A 20,502-nucleotide genomic window follows, 5' to 3' on the forward strand; every position below is an offset into this window, starting at 1 on the left:
TTTCTGTCAAATGTGTCGTCATGTCCTGCCTGCTTCCTGATCACAGAAAAGCTCGTACTGAATAACACAGTGTCCAGTGAATATTAATGAGCCATGTGGCTAGGAACAATAGCTGACTCCTGCAGTGTACTCTGCCCGGAGATTTATCAGTGCTACGCGCTGGACTGATTACAAGCTGCTGTAACATCTCATTAGCAGCCGAGGGGAGAGCCCCAGAATGCTTTGCAGTATGGTATGCGGCTTGCGTCTTCTTAAGAATAACAGCTTTGCTGATAAGCACACATCAAAGGTAAGAGAGATCTTTATCTTCACTAATGCCTTTTTGGCTTCCTTCTAAACTGTTTAACACAGGAGAATAGAGGTTTAAATTAGCTTCTGCAGCCTGACAGTTACTCTTTAAAGGCTAATTTCAGAGAAAGTTAAAGAGAACTCGAGGTGGATTTTTTAAATCTTAATAAGACACAGAGGCATATTCTGTGCACAATGACATGCCTCTGTGTCCTGCTGTCCCCCCCCTGCTGTCCCCCCTGAAAACTAGCACAAGGCTAGCGACAATCTTCTTGTCGCTGGCCTTCCGTTTACCGGCAAATGTCAATCAGTGTTCGCCTCCCTAATCACATGCCGCTCTCCCGCCGCCGCTAGCTTCCTCCAATCGGAGGCTAAGCTGCAACCCTGGGTTTGAAGATTGGAGGAAGCTAGCAGAGGCGGGGAGAGCGGCATGTAATGGGGGAGGCGGACACATATGAGACAATTAAATGTACATGTACCAGCAATAGTATTTAGAGCCACAATGCAGTCTCATATTCATATTTTCAGTTTCAGGAGTTACATTTTATCTCTGAAGTTTCAAAAACACCCTTCATTTCACCAAGGATATATAGGTCAATACATCCCTCTTTGGTAGAGGCAGCTATTTTAGGCTCCCGTGAAGCCTTGACTTGTTTCTCTTTTAGTGGTTATAAATACATATTGATAAGGGGAACAGTGTGATGAAAGCTACAATCAGGGTCTGGTGGGTCTCCCAACGTGTTTCTGTGGAAGGTATGCTCTCTACATACATTCTACTTTGGGGGAATCCAAGGATGCAGACTTTACAAAGTATTGGCTTGGGCATCCAAGGAGATTCATTGCTTAAGCATGTTGCCCCTTCAAAAACTCTACTCAGCTTTAAAGAACTCAAATCTCGATTTAGCCTGGAGAATATGATGTTATTTATGTCTATTTAGTTGTGTCATGCACTGCAGTACCCAAATCCAATTGATTTCCCCAGATTAGAATAAGAGGACTTGGAAACTCTCCTAACTACAGAAAAGTTGGATAAACCCTTCTGACTATATTCTGCTGCTTAGCTTAAGGGTAAAACTGATATTGGGGGACATTGATAAGACTGGGAATCCGCAAATGAGGCATACTACTCTGCTCTTACATCAGCCAGAGATGGTTGGTTTTCCTAAAAACACTGCATGGAGTTTATTTCACACCTGCAGGAGCTCACAAGATGAGCCAGTCGGTCTCTGCAAATTGTACCAGGTGTGGGCGCACAAATGGGGACTTTATACACGTGTTGGGCCTGTGATAAGCTGAGATCCTTTTACAAAGGAGTTGGCTCTGTTATTAAAGAGCTAATGGAGTAATTGGACAAGCTGTCTCCACATACAGGGCTTGATTCACAAAAGAGTGCTAACTGTTAGCACGGGCATTTTTGCGTGAATTTTCGCATTGCGCGCGATCGCGAATTTTCACGCGAAATGATAACGTTTTCGCGCGCAAACACGAATTTTCCCGCAAAATCAATATCGTTTTCGCATGAAAATTCGAGTTTGTGCGCGAAAACGTTATCGTTTCGTGCAAAAATTCGCGATCGTGCACAATGCGAAAATTCGTGCGAAACTGCCCGTGCTATTAGTTAGCACTCTTTTGTGAATCAAGCCTACAGTCTTTCTTGTGTTACGAAATTGACACGCATGTCCCAATAGCATAAGACATTTAACAGACTAGCTTGTGATTATGCCAAAATATACCTTTTGATGAAGTGGAACAGGTCAGAAGATCCCACATTAGACGGCTGGAAAAAATAAAAATGAATAAGCCTTTTAACACTGCACCGAAAAATGTTGAAAAAGATGGAGACTATGGATGGCAAATTTTACAGTGGTTAAGATAATGTATTTAACCTCCTGAAGACCGTGGTCTTAAACCCCCCTACTGACTAGGACATTTTTACAAAATAGGCCACTGCAGCTTTAAGGGCTCGCTGCAGGGCCGTAGACCTCAGCACACAATTGATTACCCCCCTCTTCTGCCCACCAACAGAGATTTCTGTTGGTGGGTTGTGATTGCTCCCCTAATATTTATTTTTTAAAAATATTTGCTTATTTTTCATTAAATTTTGCTGTTTTTATTTGTATTTTTTAACCCTCCCTCCCCCAGCCAATCAGCGTGATTGGCTGTCATAGGCTTCAGCCTATGACAGCGGATCACTTTTCTGCCGCCCAGGGGGACACCCGTGTCACACGGCTGTCCCCAGTACAGAGCTGCCTTAGATTGCAGCGCTGTACAGTATTATTAGATGGCGGTTTCGCCATCTAACAGTCCCTAGCGGCGATTGCTGCTTGGAGGCTGATGACGGAGGAGAGCTCCGTCATTCAAGCGGGGATGTGCGTGCATCGGCGCACATGATTCCCTGCAATCTCAGCCCCTAGCAAATCATACCAATTGGCATGGAGTGGTACTGGGGCTGCCACGCTGCTCACGCTAATCGGCGTTGAGCAGTCTTTTAGAGGTTAAGCTTGCCACTGCTGCCCGTCCCTACTTTATGATTTTTTTCCAAGTGCACAAAAACAATAAAACTACTAATTAAAAAAAAATTAATGGGCAGAGTCAGAAGGAAAGGTCAAGAAATAGTCCAAAATCCAGAACTGGAGACTGGCTGAGTAAGGTTGGAGCAAAGGTTGAGGTTAGGATTGGTGGCTGGCAAGAGCAGGGTAAAGGCCGAGGCAGGGCAGTCAGGCCAGGTCATTGTACAGGTCACAGTCAGGGCCTGCAGCTAGCTAGAGGATGGGACAGTCAACTGGCAGGATATGCCACTAGCAGGGTCAAGGAAGAGCATGCAAAACCACAGAGTTATGATGGTGTTAGAACCATAGAGGCATGATGGTGCTATGCAGAGCAAATGACATAGGTGTCTAAAAAGAGCCTAAATAGCTTTTATCATCAATCCATGGCTATGCCCCCTGCCTGGTTCGTAAGTCTGTGCACACTAGAAAGCTGTCAGTAGACAATCGTGGCAGCTGTGAATTTTCAGAAAACACTTGGGAAAGGTGCACTGCAGAAACACAGGGATAGAGTGCTGTATAGAATCCACAACAAAGAGGTATGACATTACCCCCTCCCAAGAGCAGACCCTGGATGCCCTCAAGAGCTGTTTCTTTTCAGGTGTGAATTGTGGAATTCACAATAATCCTTTGTGGTTACAAATAATTTTCTTCAGGACCAAAGCCTTTTCACTTCACAAGATATTAAAGAGCATTTGCTCTTCTCCTATCTTGGATTTTGTCACCCTCAGATTCTTCATTTAAATTGACCAGAAGAAAATGGTTTTGATGACTATCCTGAGAAAAAAAATTGCCACTACATTCTTATAACGGGATACATGAGACACAGAGTGCACCTGAAGAGAGTTGGGTACATCTAATTTGGAAGCTACTTGATTAAACTTCTTACAAATGGAGAAGGGGCTACCGAGTTTGGGCCCGTACTTCTTAGGACACTTGAGTTTCAGGTTAGATTAATACATTGTTAATTTATGGTGCTTGCTTGTGCTCACTCCAGATTAAATTGTACTGGACTTAGAAAGTAAAGAAGGAATAGGCTAACAGGCAAGGCTGAACTGACTTGGCAACAAACAACTATCTTTTCCAGTGATCTTTCTCTCGAACGGTAGAGGTCTAAATGGCAGTTGACTCAATTCACTAATCCCTTGGAAATGCCCACTTGATCTAGTCTTGGGCCTGGTGCACACCAAAAACCGCTAGCAGATCCGCAAAATGCTAGCAGATTTGAAACGCTTTTTCTTATTTTTCTGTAGCGTTTCAGCTAGCATTTTGCAGTTTTGGGAAGCGTTTTTGGTATTTACCTAAGGGTCTAAACTATTTAAATATCTATGTAAAGATTAAATATTTCTATTTTTTTTTTTAATAAGCTTGTAAATAGTGATGGATGCAAACGGAAAAAAAGCTCTTTTATTTCCAAATAAAATACTGTCGCCATACATTGTGATAGGGACATAATTTAAACGGTGAAATAACCGTGACAAATGGGCAATTACAATACGTGGGTTTTAATTATGGAGGCATGTATTATTTTAAAACTATAATGGCCGAAAACTGAGAAATAATGATTTTTTTCCGTTTTTTTCTTATTCTTACTGTTAAAATGCATTTAGAGTAAGGTAGCTCTTAGCAAAATGTACCCTCCAAAGAAAGCCTAATTGGTGGCGTAAAAAACAAGATATAGATCAGTTTATTGTGATAAGTAGTGATAAAGTTATAGGCGAATGAATGGGAGGTGAACATTGCTCGGATGCATAAAGTGAAAACGACTGAGAGCTTAAAGTGGTCTAACACCCAGCATTTCAACTTTGCTTTAAAAGATTGCTTACAGCTTATAAACTATTATGCCAGATTTTTTTTTTAGCAGAAATTCACTGAATGGATTAAACATGACATTTTAGTGCTGCATTTAGCTAGAAATCCTCCTCTGTGCTTGCTTGTTTAGTTACAAATGTATCTATCTACAATGTAACAAACAAACACTGCTCTGAGAGAACAAAGAGGGCTTCCCCGGCAGGCTTTTCAAAGGTCTATTTGTATTCCAAATAAAGATACATTTGTAACTAAAGATAAGAACGGATTCGGATTCCTAGTTAAATCCAACACTAAAATGTCATGTTTAACCCATTCAGTGAATTTCTGCTTAAAAAAAATCTGGCATAATAGTTTGTAAGCTGTAAGCAATCTTTTAAAGCAAAGTTGTAATGCTGGGTGTTAAACCGCTTTAAGTGGTTATAGATAAAAAGAACCCCCAGCATGCAACTGTTTGGCACTGACTACTAAAAAGCCAGTGCTCCTTAAGTATATGATAACTCTAAATCATAACAGCAGAAAAAGTTTTGAATGTAGGATTAGCATCTTTATCACTTAACCCCCCTGGCGGTCTATTAAAAACCACCAGGGGGCAGCAGAGCAGTGTTTTTTAATTTACGTGGCGTGGCGAGCGGCGGCAGCTAATCGGCGGGTAGCGGCGGCGATCAGAATGCACACACAGCTAGCAAAGTGCTAGCTGCGTGTTGCAAAAAAAAAAAAATCATGCAAATCGGCCCAGCAGGGCCTGAGAAATCCTCCTGCGCGGCATAGCCCGTGCCCAGCACGGGCTTACCGCCAGGGAGGTTAATACACTCAGACCAGTTGCTGTTGAAATTTGATTTTTTATGGTGACACTCCTGTTCTGAAAGGTCCAGTCTAAACTGATGCTTCAAAACAGGTTTAGTCCACTGAGTATAGTCATTAAAGCAACTAAATTCAGTGACATAGTCTTCAATAGGTTGTCTACCCTGAGAGTGAGTGCATGTTTTCTTTAATATGTTCATCAATTAAGGTTCTGGGTAGCAATAAAAAAAAAATCACAAAAGGCACACTAATAGGGACATTTCTTGTAATGTGAATGGGTGGAAAGCACCCTTTTGAACTGCTAAGTTCCAGGTAAATTGTACAACGTTGATGCTATTTGGCCAATCGTAAGGCCTAAAACACACTGCAGGGCGCTTTTTAATCCGTCAGTGCTGCATTTGCGCTTTTAAAAGAAAGCCCCCATTGACTTGCATTTAAAAAAAAAAAATCACAGCAATCACGATTTTTCAAAAATCATGATCACTACGATTTTAATGAAAGTCAATAGGAGCATTTTTTAAAAATGCAAATGTGCCTAAAAGGGTGTTGTGATTGCAGAACTGTTCCCTATGAGGTTTCCTGATGGGTCCCCTAAAGTAGACTAGTGCCACTTGTGCTCACTGATGCATTGAAAAAAAAATCACTACCAATTTTGATTGAACTAAGGTACAGTATTAAAGTATTATGTATGTGTCATAGTATGACAATTTCTGATATAGTAAACTTCTTATATAGTAAACTACTTTGCCTTTTCCTTGGAGTTTACTTTATAGGGATTCAACTGTATATAATTACAATCCTATTTGTGACACTGTTTTCAGCATGACTAAAGATCACTGTATTTGCAAATTTACATGGGGATGACTTTTAGGCAGGGAACACACTACATGCGTTTTTGCACGTTTTGCCGCGAACGGCAAAACGCGCACGATTTTAAAGCCTATTGAAAATAATAGCCTAGCTCGGGAAACGCTGCGCCGCATGCGTTTGTGCGCGTTTGCGTTTTTTTCCGCGTTTTGTACCCGCAGTTTTCTGCTTTTTTCCGCACATTGCATGACACTACATGCCATGCAAACGCAGAAACGCAGAAACGCACGCGGAAAAACGCACGCGTTAGACGCGACCGCAAAACCCGACGGAAACCTGGGAAACGCAGGGGAAAACGGCCCTGCAAGTGTGTTCCCTGCCTTAATATTCCAATTTGTCCCGAGTTACCGTTTCCCTTAATAGTATTATTCTTTTTCACCCTGAAGCCTATGACCCTCGCAGGCAGCACATACAAGGGAAATAATTTGCACTCAGTTCAGGCTGTAACTAAAGCTCATGTCACGGCACGGGACAAGACAGAGCACACCAGCAGTTAAAATACAGGCTTGTGATAACGCTATCTGTGACGTGTGCCCTCTTTGCTGGTTCGCGGCAGAGCGCCATGTGCCAGCACCTGCACATTACACCGCGCACTACACTGGCTGGCTGCTTCACCTTTACCCCGCCCGCCAAACACTCCCGCGCTCTCCTCATCTTTCCTTCTGACGTCACCAGCTCCCGCCAATCCCATTCTCCCCAGGTGCCAGTCTCGCGCCACTGCGCGCCTGCTGTCAGGCGCCATAGCAACCGTCGCGTGGCATCCGTGCTGAGTGCGCGCAACGAGAAATTGTGTACAGTTCCAGGGATCCTCGCCATAGGCTGGAGGCAGCCAGTACATACATAGGAGGCGTGGCTGGCTGTTCACTGCCTGTGTGCAGTCAAGAGGCTTCTGGTTACGTGACGGATGGAAAGCATCTGCCACTTCTGGACTCAGTCTGCTTCGTCATATAACTGAAGGACCGTGCTGGACTCTCTAGTATAGCGGCAGCAGCACCTCAGTAGTGCCAGCTTTTTGCTTTCTGTGTGACATATAACAACCATCTGTTGAATGTAGCTCTCACAGTGTACTGCTTTTAGATCCTAAGTCCCTCAATTAGTTATGCTCGTTTCAGCCAGCTTGCATGCAAATTGTATGCAGCATGGAATAGGACCTGTCATCAAATAAGCTTGTTGAATTTGTCACACTTCCTAGCAGCCCTGGATTTACCTCACATGAGCCTGTAGGCACAGAGGTCCTGGCACTTTAGATTTTGCCATCCATGAACCTACAAACCCCTGCCGAACTACACCGCAAGGGTGCTGGCTGTCCCTTCTGTCACTTTTCCCTTACTTCCCTTGCATACCATAGGTAGCTACAGGTGCCCCTAGCATTAGGTAGCCAGAAGTACCCTCAATATTAAGTAGCTAGTGGTGCCCCTGACTGAAGGGAGATATCTTCAGTGGAATGCCAAGAGCAGGGTTAGCAACCTCTCATTTACACTCATCAGGACTTTGCATAGGACAGGAGGGAGGCGAATGGGGAGAGAAGTTAGCTGCCTTTCCATCATCAATCGTCTGTAGGCATGTGCCTGCAGTGCTTTATGGTAAATCTGGCCCTGCTTCCTAGCTTCAAGTGAACCTCTGGACTAAAAATCGACTCAGCAGCACTGAAAAAGCCTGGTGTTTCTTTAACAGTTTCACAGCATCAGAACTTTGTTTCTCTTATACAAGCCTCATTTTTAGCTGCACAGAAGAAAACTGCCCGGGCTTTTTTCCCCTGATGCCGTGCAAAGCATGATGGGATTTTTGATGTTGTTTTCTTTCTGCTGTTTTGGTGCAATTTTTTCTTTTTTACATTTTGAACTTGACATTTGAAGCCTAGCGTGTGAAGCTGGGAGGGGTAATCCGGTCACAGGACAGTTGGAACTGTGTCTCCTGCTCCCATGCAGCCATCCTGTCCGTCAGCTAGTTTAGTTTTTGCCGACCTCCGGGTCGGCGGGCCGCATTGCGTACATTTTTACGCATTCCCGCTGGTGTAGGAACATGAACACAATTTTTTACGCGTGAGTGGTTCCACGCGTAAATTTTAACGTGTTGAACCGCTAATGCGTAAAAATGTATGTGTTAATGTTCCTGCCAGGGGCGCCTGGAGGCACAGGCACTACAGGCAGCCACTTGGGGCGGCATGTCTGTCACTAGGCGCTGTCCACCTTCATTAATCTCCCCATTTTGCAGCCTGAGGCTTGTGCACAGCAGGGCTCGCCGCTCGGGCTCCCAGCGTCCTGCATTATTGCACAGCCTTCTCGCACCCCATTCTCCCTCCGCTGGCCAATAGAGAGAGAGCAAGCATGCTCTGCCCCTCCCCTAAGGCCACCCCTTTCTGACTTCCCTGACAGCCATAGGCACAGTGCAGTGTCTAGTACTGCCTGCGTGTGGCTGCAAACTCCGCCCCCCACTAGCCGGAAGTTTGATGTGCGAGGGACACGGTATCTGCGTTTGATGTGCGGGGGACACGGTATCTGCGTTTGATGTGCGGGGGACACGGTATCTGCGTTTGATGTGCGGGGGACGTGGTATCTGCGTTTGATGTGCGGGGGACGTGGTATCTGCGTTTGATGTGCGGGGGACATTATATCTGCGTTTTATCAGTGTGTGTGTGTATGTGGGGGGGGGCGCCACAGGTTTTCTCGCCTGGAGTGATAAAATGGCTAGAGGCGCCCCTGGTTCCTGCACCAGCGGGAATGCGTAAAAATGTACGCAATGCAGCCCGCCGACCCCAAGGTCAGCAAAGAACTAAACTAGCTGACGGAGGGGGACCAGAGCAGCAGTAAGTAACTACGAGGGCACAGGATGGCTGCATGGGGCTGGTAGAAGCCCCAGGTAAGTGAAACTTTTTTTTTTTTGCCTCATGACTCCTTTAAGGCCCGTTTCCACGAATCTGCAGTTTCCCTGCAGGCAAATTGCACGGGGAAACTCTGCCATAGGGAGTAATAGTGCCACCGCCCAAATTGCTTGCGATAGCGATTCAGCCGACATTTCCATCCGAAGTTGTGCGGGAGGCTGCAAATCCCATGCACGGCTGATGGGATTCGTCTGCGTACCGGCAGACCCGGAATTGCCGCCGCACGTCTCACAGACGCGTGCGGCAAAAGTGGAAACGAGCCCTTAAAGAGAACCCGAGGTGGGTTTTAAGAAGGCTATTAGGACACCGAGGCTGGTTCTGAATACTATCACCAGCCTCTGTATCTGTACTGTGTCCTCCCAGGCCCACCCTGCGCTTTGCTGTCCCCCCCCAGCTAGCAAGCTGTTTACCTTTGTGCTGCCTGTCACTGCTGTTTTTTCTCTGGGGGACAGCAGAGCGCAGGGGGGAGGGCCTGGGGACACACAGTACAGATAAAGAGGCTGGGGATAGTATGCAGAACCAGCCTCTGCGTCCTAATAGCATTCTTAAAGAGACACTGAAGCGAAAAAAAAATGATGATATTATGATTTGTATGTGTAGTACAGATAAGAAATAAAACATTAAGATCAGATACATCAGTCTAATTGTTTCCAGTACAGGAAGAGCTAAGAAACTCCAGTTGTTATCTCTATGCAAAAAAGCCATTAATCTCTACGACTAAGTTAGTCGTGGAGAGGGCTGTTATCTGACTTTTATTATCTCAACTGTAAGTGAACTGTTTTCTTTTTATCTGCTAGAGGAGAGGTCATTACTTCACAGACTGCTCTGAAAGAATCATTTTGAATGCTGAGTGTTGTGTAATCTGCACATATTAGAGAATGATGCAATGTTAGAAAAAACACTATATGCCTGAAAATAAAAGTATGAGAATATTTTCTTTGCTGCTAATCTTCTAGTAATTATTCATAGTACACAACCAATTCATTATATCATATTTTTTTTTCGCTTCAGTGTCTCTTTAAAACCCACCTCGGGTTCTCTTTGAAGGTGGTCAAACACCATACAATAAAATAATTCAGGAGGCCAAAATGGACAACCAAAAGGGCTACGTTTCAAAGGAATTATAAAACAAAAAGTGTCCAATAAAGGCGGGGACATAGAAAATGAATTATACAAAATTGAAACTACCTGGATCTATAGGTTGGGCACATTAATTCCGAACGGACTTAATTCTGATTTAAATTTAGCATATTTTCTATGAAATATAAAGTATAGTGGAGGAAAGTGCTAATCCAGAAATATTGATAAAGAAATATAAAGTGGCAAGTTGAAAGATGTGGACCCAGTCCGTATGGATTACATGAAAGATGGAGAGATTAAAATATATGAAGCATGTCATCTAGACAAAAGAATGTGGAGTAGAAAACATTGAAGATGATAAATACACTGTGAGAAGTTTTGCTGCGTTAAACTGCCTGTCTCTCCCCCTGTCATACCCGATATCTGCATGTTTATGGAGTAATATGCCTTGAAATGTGTGAAACAGATGAGTTACATAACATGGATGTGGAGATCGTGCTGAATATGCATAAGAGGGCGGAACTAACCAGTCCCCATGAACGGACAAGACAGCCTAACTACTGATTCAACACAGCCTTCCATTGCTTTGAGAAAGCCCCGGTGGGAGGGGCGAAACGCGTCAGCAGGAAGGGAGAAACAGGAGTGAGCGCTCACGTGACCCTGTACAAGCTTCACAACAAACGCTAGCATGGCGGATTCCGTCGAAACAGCGGTGGGACACAGCAAACACAGACGTCGGTCAGCTGGAAAGCAAGTGGCAAAGCTCGCTGATGATTCAGCTTGAGCACTTTTGAAGACCGTCTTATGAGACTGATCCACCAATAGCCGAAGTTGACACTGCCGGAGCGGCTGGCTACACAAGATCAAGAGTATATATACAGCAATGCAGTGGGGAGATTGAAGTTTACAGGACAATTGAGCATTCTATGGTGAAACTACAAGGGCTGGGTCCACACCAAGTATTGGCTAACACGCGTATATCATGATGTTGGACTGTAATTAAGTGCCCATATTATGTACAATCTGAAGCAAAGAGGGGCTGCACGCCTCCAATATTGAATCATAGAAGAAAAGCCACAGGAACTCTTGAGGTTTTCATTCACAGGAACCCCCTTATGATACTCACGGTTTTGCACTTCAACTGTGTATGCAGCTGCTTTTTTGAGGCCTCAAGGTGTGTGCGCAGGTGGTGGGTCCACACACAGCCAGACCAAACGGGTGGCAGATGCGATTGGCATAGGCTGGTGCTGGGCGATCGCAGTATGGCTCCCAGTCCCTCATGGCAGCCTCTGCAATGTCATCGACCCCTAACGGGTCACCGTCTCCTGCACATACGCAGGTGTGCACCCACATGCGTACGCGCCAACGTCATTGTGAGCATACTATGTGGGAACACACTTGTGCATGAAACGCCGACTTGTCGGGAGTTGGCGATCTTGCAGAGGCTGCCAGCGAGAAAACTGCAACTGCGGCGAGAGACACGTGAAGAATCCCCAGGTAAGTAAAGATAGATTTTATTAATCGTCTCGGATAACCTTTAAGATACTTACCTCAGGACTGTGAAGCCTCTGAATCCTTCAGAGCCTTCCCCGCACCTCTCTGTTCCAGCGCTAAGTCTCCTGAAGCGAGGCCACAATTTTAAACAGGAAGTAGCATGAAGCACTTAGAGATCGGAGACCTTTGCGGAGGATGGAGGTATGTGTGAGCGCTGAGAGGAGAGCCCGAGGTGAGGGAGAGGGGGATGTCCCTCCTTACCGCCCTGAGTGGGCCCGGAGGGGTTGTTTTGCAGGGGGGCCAAGGGATTTCTAGTTACGCCACTGGCGGAAGCCTCTGCATAAACCAGAGGATTCCCTCTCCCAAGGTAAGTACCCACTTGGGGCATTTTTTCCCTACAGGTACCCTTTAAGATGTCAGAGTATACAAGAAATGAGTAAAAGATATACACTTCTGTAAGCTTTTTATTCAGCAGGGCAAACAGGCTATTGACAATTTTGAATGGAAATAAATATGGCAGCCTCTTCAGCTGTTTGCCATCAGCCTGACTGAGAGGACTGCCTTGCAGTGTCTTGAGTGGGGTAGCACAGGGGGATTCTGGTGGTGGTCTCCCCGATGTCTAGCTGCACCCATGAAGTTTGCAGCCTATGGCCCTGCGGGGAACCACGGGTAAGTTTGCTCTCAGGATTTTAGTCCTGCCAGATGTGTCCAGTCATGGATATGCTCATTTTATGTGAAGAATGCTGTTGTATCCACAATTAGCATAGTGACCCATCAGTGAAATTGGCTTTGTTGCAGGCTGAAGGGCTTACCCACACGTCTGTGGATATGTGGTACCTACAATCTTGGTTTTTGAGCAGTCGTGTGCACCCTGGCACTCTGAGTTTGAGCCAAGGTCCTTTAAGTCTTCTCTGTGTTTCTACGGAGCCTCTTGAGCTCCTCACGTCATTAGACTGACTGTGAGAACTACCATTTTGTGCAGCGAAATAAATATGACTGCCTTGGGCAGTGCTGGCCCCCTGTTCAAATCCCAACCAGGGCACTATCCAAATGGAGTTTGTATGTGCTCCACGTGTCTTGTGTGGGTTTCCTCCGGGCACTCAGTTTCTTCCAACATCCCAAAAACATAGATAAGTGAATTGGCTTCCCCCTAGATTGGCCCTAGACTACGATATATACATAGACTTAACTATGGTAGAGATTAGATTGTGAGCCCCTCTAGGAGACAGTTAGTGACAAGACTATATATACAGCGCTGCAGAAGATGTCGGCGCTATATAAATACTTAAATAATAATAATAAAAGACTCCATATCCATTTCACTACAAGGTCACTTTAAAAAGTATCTCAGGAAAAGAGCACAGTTTAATTGGCAATTTAGTATCTTTTTGAAGTCCTGTAGCTGGGCTTGAAGCCATCGATTCCCTTAGGCCCCATTCACACTCAGAACTGCAAAATGTAATTGAATCCGCCCAGAGATTGCCATTTTTCACGATTTTGCCACAACTGCATTTTTCTGTTCTCATTCCAGTGAATGAGAATCGCAACACAAGCACCAGGGAAATGCTGCATGCAGTGAATGAGAATCGCAAGGCAAGCACCAGGGAAATGCTGCATGCAGTAAATGAGAATCGCAAGGCAAGCACCTGGGCAATGCTGCATGCAGTAAATGAGAATCGCAAGGCAAGCACCAGGGAAATGCTGCATGCAGTGAATGAGAATCGCAAGGCAAGCACCAGGGAAATGCTGCATGCAGTGAATGAGAATCACAAGGCAAGCACCAGGGAAATGCTGCATGCAGTGAATGAGAATCACAAGGCAAGCACCAGGGAAATGCATGCAGTGAATGAGAATCACAAGGCAAGCATCAGGGAAATGCTGCATGCAGTGAATGAGAATCGCAAGGCAAGCACCAGGGAAATGCTGCATGCAGTGAATGAGAATCGCAAGGCAAGCACCAGGGAAATGCATGCAGTGAATGAGAATCACAAGGCAAGCACCAGGGAAACGCTGCATGCAGTGAATGAGAATCGCAAGGCAAGCACCAGGGAAATGCTGCATGCAGTGAATGAGAATCACAAGGCAAGCACCAGGGAAATGCTGCATGCAGTGAATGAGAATCACAAGGCAAGCACCAGGGAAATGCTGCATGCAGTGAATGAGAATCACAAGGCAAGCACCAGGGAAATGCTGCATGCAGTGAATGAGAATCACAAGGCAAGCACCAGGGAAATGCTGCATGCAGTGAATGAGAATCACAAGGCAAGCACCAGGGAAATGCTGCATGCAGTGAATGAGAATCACAAGGCAAGCACCAGGGAAATGCTGCATGCAGTGAATGAGAATCACAAGGCAAGCATCAGGGAAATGCTGCATGCAGTGAATGAGAATCACAAGGCAAGCATCAGGGAAATGCTGCATGCAGTGAATGAGAATCACAAGGCAAGCATCAGGGAAATGCTGCATGCAGTGAATGAGAATCACAAGGCAAGCATCAGGGAAATGCTGCATGCAGTGAATGAGAATCACAAGGCAAGCACCAGGGAAATAATGCATGCAGCGCAATTGCGATTGACAGAAAGTGCAAAACTCCATCTGAAAGCACCCAAGTGAGAATGGGGCCTTAAAGTGTACCTGAGTCGAAGCTCGGGTACAGAATAACACTTACCTAAGAAGAGGGAAGCCTCTGGATTCTATAGAGGATACATGTCAAACTCTGGCCGGTGGGCCAAAACTGGTCCTCAGAGCATCAAATTTGGCCCCCAAGTGGTTTCCCCATTTTGCATTATGTTTGGCCCACTCTAGACCACCATTGATGTTATATTGGAGGTAAAGCCCTAGATCAACAGGGAGGCCATATGGGGAGGGGAGGAAGAAAACACTAGACATTAAGAAGTTGTATAGGCAAGGGAGGGTGGTCACTAGACAGCCGGGAACTGTATAGGGGAGGGAAAAGGCATTCGACACCAGGGAACTGTATAAGTGAGGAGGAGGGCCACTAGACACCAGGAAACTTTATAAGGTAGGGTAGCCATTAGACATTGAGGTTAGCCCATGACTTGGTCTCAGTGTTCAATTTCGGTCCACTTTGTATTTCAGTTTGACACCCCTGCTATAAAGGCATCCTCCGGCCCCCCATGGCCAAGCGCACACCCTTAAAAGGTTACCGACAAGGGCTTGTTGGTAATCTGATCAGGGCTGTGCTCCTCTTCAAGCACTGACGCAGCGGTATTGTGAGTGCGCAGTAAGTTAGAGCCACTTGCGGCCGCACTCGTGACTGAAGAGGAGCGGAGTCTCCGATCAGCAGCAGGGTCTTGGTCAGCAGTAGAGGACCAGAGGCAAGTACAGTAGAGCCCAGTTATCCAAATAACCATCAGTCTCAACCAACCAGCACAAATCGACTACAGTGCTCACAGTGGTGATGGCCAAATTCTTAGGCTTTTTGTGGGCTCTGCTGTGCTTGAAGACTGGGTTCCATGGCTCCCCAGGGTTAATATACTTTCAATTACAGTACTCTATTTTAACATTTAAAACAGAGTTCATGGTATGTATATAGAGTGGGGTATAGCACTATATTAGCTAGGCCTATTTTTGACATTGAGTCTCAAGCAACCAGAAAGTACACTTATCCAGCATCATATGCTTCCAGATAACCGAGACTCTACTGAATGAGTTTCTGAACCCAAGCTTTGGCTTAGGTTCTCTTTAAACCATTTTAGCCCATTTGTATAGTATAAATGGTAACATTCAAAATATTGATTGCAACCTTAACCACTTTACCCCCAGCGGTACGGATTTCTCCGTCCCTTTTTCCACCCTGTTACCACCAAGGGACGGAGAAATCCGTACCTGACGCCGCTCCCGCCGCTGTCTGCGCTCCCGCTCGCCCGTCCGCGCGCCCCCGCACGCCGTCGCCCGCCCGGAGATCAATGAACGGGAAAAACCTTTCCCGTTCGTTGATCTCTGCCCCCCGCAATGATCAGCTGCTTCTACGAGAAGCAGCGATCATTGTGAGAAAAAAACAGTGTCCCAGCCTTCCTGCAAGCGTACTTCCTGTACGCTTGCAGGTCGCATAAACAAAAAGTTGCTGTGGCCATCTTGTGGCCAAATAGTAAAACTACACCCTAAAGCATTTTTCATATACAAATACATTACTTTTACACTAAAAATTAACTAATTACCTCCTACACTCCCCAATTTTTTATTTTTTTGTAATAAAAAAAAATAAAAAAATTACAATAAAAAAAAAATACCTTAGGGACTGAACTTTTTAAATATTTATGTCAAGAGGGTATAACACTGTTACTTTATAAACGATGGGCTTGTAATTAGGGATGGACGCAAAACTAAAAAAAATGCACCTTTATTTCCAAATAAAATATTGTCGCCAAACATTGTGATAGGGACATAATTTAAACGGTTTTATAACCGGGACAAAAGGGCAAATAAATTTCATAGGTTTTAATTACAGTAGCATGCATTATTTAAACACTATAAAGGCCGAAAACTGAAAAATAATAAATTGTTTCCCACATTTTCCTATTAAAACACATTTAGAATAAAATAATGCTTGGCATAATGTCCCACCTAAAGAAAGCCTAATATGTGGCGAAAATAACAAGATATAGTTCATTTCATTGTGATAAGTAATGATAAAGTTATAGACGAATGAATGGAAGGAGCGCTGAAAGGTGAAAATTGCTCAGGTGCTCAAGGGGTAAAACCCCTCAGTTGTGAAGTGGTTAAAGTTGGTTCAGAATTGATTCAAGTAAGAAGCTCCATTTGTGAAGGTTATGATCCCCAACAAGGTATTAGAAGATCGGCACTGTCAGCAATTAAAGGCTCTTTATTGAATGGGATAGGTTGTTAGATAAGTACAGTATTTTGGTGCAATCTTCGCTTCTTTCTCAAACTTGCACAGCCCATCCGAGTTTCACAAAACTTAACATTGCGTTATACAGCAGGATTTTACAACCCCAATCACAAAACTGGGAGGGAAACTATACATCTCTCCCACTGATTGCCATCAGCGCAGAACTGATGGGAAATTGAATACCATGGTGCTGGCACCATAGAAGTCGGAAATCCTCTCTAGGTTCCACCCACTGCGTGACCTGATGGCGCATCTGTGCTGGGGTCATGCAATGAATGGGCGCAGTAACCAGGAAGAAGGGGAGACCTCGCCGGATACATATTGCAGCACAGAGGAATTTGTGGGTAAAAGAGGAAATGACACAGCAGCGCCCAGGGTGTGTGGGGTAGAGGCAGCACTCAATTTCTTGCCGCAGAAGTGATGTTTATGGGAGCCCAGGGACATCATCTTCTAGCACTGCTCTGGGAGAGGGGCTTATCTGCTTGTCCGTGGGGTACCCAGGTCTGGAAATAGCCACGTTTGGACAGGGGAGAAAATGTCACAAAAATTCATTTGCAAGTACGTCATGTGTTTATTTTAAATATTTTAAATAATTTCACTTGGATTGGATTAAAGAATCCAACTTGCAATTGTATTTGTGCAATTGCCACAAATTACTTTTTTCCTATGTTGCTTTCACAGTAGGTAGTAAAAACCTGACAAAACCCGACAGGTTTTGTACTAGACCATCTCTTCATGAGGTATTCTCAGGGTTTTCTTTATTTTCAAAAGCACTTAGGGCAGTTGCTCCGTCCAACTGCCAAAAGAGTGTGCAGCAAGCAGGGAGGCTGGCCAGCATCTTTGTATACATCCTTTTCAGGGTAGGAACACACTAGGCAGAAATGCTACCATTACGTAAAACGCTAGCGTTGACGTGTATAATGTTTGGCAAGACTCCCTAACACTGCAGGGTGGCCTCTTAAGCGCATCCCAGTGGCTGCAGCTCTTGAGCGCTTTCAGTCCAACAGGAGAAAAGCGCTATACAAATGTGCAGATTATTATTATTCAGATTATTATAATGTAAGCCAATGGGCCACATGAAAAACGCCATTTGTTTGCGTTCTGCAATATGCATATTAGAAAACGCAGAACTTGCTGCATATTTTTCCAAAACGCATCTAAAACACACATAATCTATGTCAATGGTGAGGCAGAGGTATAGCAATTTATTGCGTTTTTAATGCGATTTTTCATGCATATTTTTAAGTATGATGATGTATTTCCGCTTCCTGTACTTCCTGATGAAGGCACAAGAATGATGCATGAGCATGCTTTTATACAAATACTGCCATATACTGGCCACATGCAAATACTCACGTGTCCCCCAGTTCACACACAAGAATTTGCATAAAACACATAGAAAACGCACAAAAAAACCCACCCTGCAATTGTGATTCATATGTGCGAAACGCAAGTTCAGTAAAAATGCAAGCAAAACGCATGTGCGAAATGCAAACACTCAAAATGCACTTCATTGTCACAAAAAAACCGCACAAACGCATATGCAGCAAAACACAACCTTTCACACACCGCCTAGTGTGTTCCCAGCCTCAGGGAGTGTCTTTTATTAACAATAAAGGCCATGCTGATTATCCCCCATGAAGAGATGGACTAGTCCAAAACCTGTCGGTTCTTTCAGATTTCTACTACCTACTGTAAGTGACAGAAGCATAGGAGACAATTTGAGGCTCATTTTACTCAGGATGAAATTTTTTTGAGACAGTGGTCCTTTAACCACTTCCCGACCGCCCCCAGCCGATGGGCGGCGGCAAAGTCTGGGCCCAAACGACCGCAATACGCCCATCGGCGGGGGCGGCTGCGGGAGTGGCTATGCGGCGAACGCGTCATTCGTGACGCGATCAGCCGCCGGGGACTGGCTCCGCCCACCATTCGCTGTAACCCGCCGGCCGTTCGGAAGCGCCGGCGGGTTACTAGCACCCGGATCGCCGCTGCACGTATGTATAATAGGCTTTGTAATGTATACAAAGCCTATTATACTGGCTGCCTCCTGCCCTGGTGGTCCCAGTGTCCGAGGGACCACCAGGGCAGGCTGCAGCCACCCTAGTCTGCACCCAAGCTCACTGATTTCCCCCCCCCCTGATCGCCCACAGCACCCCTCAGACCCCCCAGACCACTGTTTGCACCCAGTCACCCCCCTAATCACCCATCAATCACTCCCTGTCACTATCTGTCAACGCTATTTTTTTTTTTAGTCCCTAATCTGCCCCCTACTCCCTCCTGATCACCCCCCCACCCCTCAGAATCTCCCCAGACCCCCCCCCCCCCCCCCCCCGTGTACTGTATGCATCTATCCCCCCTGATCACCTGTCAATCACCCCCTGTCATCAGGGCCGGATTTGTACTTTTCACCGCCCTAGGCCAACTATACCGTCTGTTTGGTTGTTATCTCTGTGTGCCCCAATGAGAATTCTACTTACTTTCCCTCATTGGATGTCAGTTGTCACAGATGACTATTTTAGTAATATGCATATAGATTATAAGTTATGTTTTCCTTAAGAACTTTTATGTTATGTTTGTTATCTCATTAATGATGGAACCATTGTGTCACCATGAGAGTTAGGCTGATGTGTACCTGCAGGATAGAGCTTACAGGTCTTGTAGGGACGACACAAGTACAGGACATGGAGTTTGAAGGTTAAATATGTTCTTGTAGATATGGATGGCTGCATAGAATAGCTTTACTGCCCCTCACTGAGCCGCCCCTAAATTTCTGGTGCCCTAGGCCATGGCCTATGTGGCCTTGCCAGAAATCCGGCCCTGCCTGTTATTGCTACCCATCAATCAGCACCTAACCTGCCCCTTGCGGGCAATCTGATCACCCACCCACACCAATAGATCGCCCGCAGATCCGACATCAGATCACCTCCCAAGTGCAGTGTTTACATATCTTCTCTCCTCTAAACACCCACTAATTACCCATCAATCACCCCCTATCACCACCTGTCACTGTTACCCATCAGATTAGACCCTAATCTGCCCCTTGCGGGCACCCAATCACCCGCCCACACCTCAGAACACCCTCAGACCCCAGCCCTGATCACCTCGCTAGTGCATTGCTTGCATCTATTTCCCCCCTCTAATCACACCTTGAGACACCCATCAATCACCTCCTGTCACCCCCTAGCACACCTACCCATCAGATCAGGCCCTAATTTGCCCCGTGTGGGCTCCTGATCACTCGGCCAAACCCTCAGATTCCCCCTCAGACCCCCTTCCAATCACCTCCCCAGTGCATTGATTGCATCTATTTTCCCCTCTAACCGCCACCTGAGACACCCATCAATCACCTCCTGTCACCCCCCTAGCACTCCTATCCATCAGATCAGGCCCAAAACATCCTGTCATCTAAGAGGCCACCCTGCTTATGACCGGTTCCACAAAATTTGCCCCCTCATAGACCACCTGTCATCAAAATTTGCAGATGCTTATACCCCTGAACAGTCATTTTGAGAAATTTGGTTTCCAGACTACTCACAGTTTTGGGCCCGTAAAATGCCAGGGCAGTATAGGAACCCCACAAGTGACCCCATTTTAGAAAGAAGACACCCCAAGGTATTCTGTTAGGTGTATGATGAGTTCATAGAAGATTTTATTTTTTGTCAAAAGTTAGCGGAAATTGGATTTTTATTGTTTTTTTCACAAAGTGTCATTTTTCACTAACTTGTGACAAAAAATAAAATCTTCTATGAACTCACCATACCCCTAACGGAATACCTTGGGGTGTCTTCTTTCTAAAATGGGGTCACTTGTGGGGTTCCTATACTGCCCTGGCATTTTAGGGGCCCTAAACCGTGAGGAGT

Source organism: Hyperolius riggenbachi, chromosome 5, assembly GCF_040937935.1.
Source record: "Hyperolius riggenbachi isolate aHypRig1 chromosome 5, aHypRig1.pri, whole genome shotgun sequence".
Classification (NCBI taxonomy): Eukaryota; Metazoa; Chordata; class Amphibia; order Anura; family Hyperoliidae; genus Hyperolius; species Hyperolius riggenbachi.